Source organism: Raphanus sativus, chromosome 5 (assembly GCF_000801105.2).
Source record: "Raphanus sativus cultivar WK10039 chromosome 5, ASM80110v3, whole genome shotgun sequence".
Taxonomy (NCBI): Eukaryota; Viridiplantae; Streptophyta; class Magnoliopsida; order Brassicales; family Brassicaceae; genus Raphanus; species Raphanus sativus.
The window spans coordinates 11800834-11804912 of record NC_079515.1 but is presented as its reverse complement, the minus strand read 5'-3'; positions in this window follow the sequence as shown (position 1 = coordinate 11804912).

Here is a 4079-nt window from a genome sequence, read left to right as displayed (position 1 = left end):
ATATATATTAAGAATTGAGATCATGTTTGGTACAAGATCTTGTTATGGTTTTGAATGTCTCGAGTTTTATCGGATATCCATTTAGGTTTGGGTTCGATTCGGATAATATCCATAACCCGAAATAGCATAAAACAATATCCATTCGGTATTTATGTCGGGTTCGGATCGATTCGGGTTCATTTTTATTGGATCGGATTTGGTTTGGATTTTTGAGTTTGGTTTATTTGCCAAGTACCCTAATTTTGCCATACTATATGGAATTAACAGTATTATAAGATGGGTTGTCATACAAGAAAGTCAAGATGAATATGAGAAAAGGAACCCAAACACAACTAACAGTATAAATATCAAGGATCCGTGTGAGGTATTACACCTTCGCACCGGAGACATTGCCCTTGGAATAATGAGTTTTCTCTTTAATAGAAAATAAAGAGAAATTTCCAAAATACCACATTCATTGTACCACTTTTCATGTTTACATTAACCATTATTACCCTCACATTTAAAGAGAGAAAAAACATTTATAACCCTATGATTAACTATCTAAACTTAGGGTTTAGAGTTGAGAGACGTGTAGGATTTAGGGTTTTGTATTTAATGTTTAGGGTTTAGGGTTTTATGTTTAGGGTTTAGGGTTTAGAGTTGAGGATTGGAGTTTAGGTTTATGGTTCAGGGTTTAGGATTTATATTTTAGGGTTTTGGGTTTAGAATTGAGGGTTTATGGTTTAGGGTTTAAGGTTCAAGGTTTAGGAATGAGAGTTGAGGGGTGAGATTTAGGGTTTAGAGTTTAGAATTAATAGTTTAGAGTTAAGGGTTTAGGGTTTAGAATTGAGGGCTTATGGTTTGGAATTTTGAAAAAGTATAATTTGAAGATATTAAAAATTGATTTTTTATTATTTAAATAATTTTTTATTATATATATAGAGAACAAGAATATAAGAGTTTCTTTTTGTCTTCTAATGAATAAGGTATTTTTTATAAATATTTCTTTGGTGTTGGTAAACATGAATAATAGTACTAACACAATGATAAGCATGAAAATTCTCCGAAAATATTTCACAAGAATGTTTATTTCAAATTTCCTAACCATGTATGTTGGTTAATCACAAATTCTTATTTTTACATGTAATAGGTGAAAACGACACATATACGAAATATGGCAAAAGAAGAAGTATCTAATCTATTAAAACTGAAGTACAAATAGTATTTAACCCTAGGTTTTCCACAAAATTTACCAACATATGCCACTGACATTAAAACTCAGTGTTTTGATTATTTAATAAACAGAGAATCACGTATTTAAACTATTATTCTACCGTTCAATTACTAAACCATTACTTAACCACAGCCAACCACTTTCCTTTCCTACATTTCAGTCGATCGTTAATGTCCTTTTCCTTACTTAACATCGCAAAATAAAAGCCCATTCCATATACTTATCCTAATGCGGCCAAAATTTCTTGCAGGTTGACATCTAGAAAATAGTAATAAACCGAGTGTATAAATTATGTCACTTTTAAAACTATTAAGGGAATCATTATTACTATCAGCAGTGCATATGTGACAACACGAGATGTAAGTACATGAAATCCAAACAAATATGTATTGTGCATAGTAATAATATATACGTTTATCTATTAACCAGGCCAAACCAAATGATCGTTTGTGAAAATACAAAATATACACACAACCTATGTTAGTAATGTATTCGATTGAAGATATATAAAATCTTAATCACCTCCACAAAAATTTGCCAAAATCAACTACTTTTCCTCTAACTTAGCTTAACAACCTTTTTTTTTGCTATCACATCAACCAAAAGATTTCGATATTTCACATACATTCTATAAATGAATAACCATAATATTTGTTTACTTTATCCACTTTTGTAAAATATTGATTCAAATCTAAATATCAAATCGTTAAGAATATCGAGAATCGGTAATTAATTAAATTCCTTTATAAGATGTGTTTGAGAATATTTTGTATTGATTCCTCTATATTATTAAAGTTGAAGTACACAATTGGATTGTTTGGATATAAGGATAATAGAATAAATGAAATATGTTTAGAAACATAGATAGTAGAGATGTGTACTTTCTTTTATTTATACATTTAGCCATTGTATTTTCAATAAATTAATAATAAATGAGAATTGTTTAGAAATAACAATAACATAGTTAATACTTCTTTTTATTTAAACATTTAGCCATTGTTTTTAAAATAAATTAAACAACCTTCTTTGATATTTCTTTTTATTTTTAATTTTGTCACTATATTTACAATTCTTTTTATTTACAATTCCTTACGGTGAAATAAAAACACAAACTGAAATATAAATAGTATATTATATAAAATAATTTTTAAAAATAGTATTATTACCTTATTTAGTTTAGTCAAATATAAAAATTTCAAGAGTTCAATTTTCAAAAAAAAAATCATAAAATTAATAATAATTCATAGAAAACTAATGCAAAAAATTAAAATTCTTGAACATGGATAAAAGTATGTCAAGAAGAAAAAAGTAATTGCTTATGTATTAATAAAAATTAGAAATCCATTATATCAGTTTAAAATATACAAAATGGACTAATCTAATTGCCTAAAACATTGTTTCGTCTAAAATAATTATAAAATAAAATTTAAATTTATATACATATTTCAAATCAAAATAATAATTTAAATTTGATTTATATCAAAAATTGATTTAAAATATGCATATATTCAAAAAAATTATCTTTACTAAAATATTTTCCAATAACCATTATTAAAAAATATATTCAATTTATATAGAAAAATACAACAAAAAGATTAGTTTCATATACCAACTTAAATTATGGTTTTTATATTTCACATTAAACTTTAAGAATATAATATATGTGATTATTTATATGATGTTACATATAAAATACTATTAAATATATGATTATTTATATGATGGACCAATATAATTAATTATATGATGACATATATATGATACATAATAATGACTAGAGCTGGGCGTTCATATATCCATTCCGGTTCGTTTTGGATCTGCTTGGGTTTCGGGTTTCTGGGGTAAAAGATTTCAGTCCAATTCATATATTTCTAAACTTCAGTTCGAGTTATGACTATGATTGGGCGTTCAGGTATCCATTCGGGTTCGTTTCGGATCTGTTTGGGTTTTGGGTTTTCGGGGTCAAAGACTTCAGCTCCATTCAGATATTTCTAAATTTCAGTTCGAATTATATTCGGATCTTTGCGGGTTCAGTTTGGGTTCGGATAACTCATTTAAATTATTTTTTTAAAATATATTATATATTTTGAATTTCTTAAAAATCTATAAATAAAATAATATATTGTATATAAATCTGAATAACATATGTCACAATACCTAAACTTAACATATAAATTGGTTTGATTTAAATTTTGGATCAAAAATCAATAATTACGTTAAATATTTTTGGTGTTTGAGTGTACTTCCACTATGTTAGATAATTATATTTGACTATTTTATATATTTTCAAGTATTTATTACAACCTAAAAGTATCATATATATATATATATACATATATATTCGGGATGTTTTTATATACATTAAAACTAAAACGAATTAATATATATAAATATAAATCTTTCGGATACATTTTGATATCCAAAATACTTCAGCTCGAATTGGTTATGGTTTCGGTTGTCTAAATATCAAAATTTTGAATAATTTGGATATTTAATCAATTTTGGTTCGGGTTTGGTATTACTCTTTCGGATCGTGATCGGTTCGGTTCTTCAAATAAGAATTTTTTATACAGCTTTGATATTGACATGAAAATAAATAATAATATATTTTTGAAATATACATCCGCACGGACGTGCGGATCAAAATCTAGTTATGAGATTATATGTCAAGCTTTTCGGCACAGAACATGTGCCAGTTTAGTCCTTCAACTGTCCGAGCAGAAGGATGTACTTCTTGTTAACAAAATAGGGCAATAAGCAATTAATTTACCTTATTTAATTGCTTTAATTACATATTAACATCTTCATGATCAAAGTTCTACTTCACTATTGGTAAAAGTGGTAAAAGTAAAAAAACTATAAA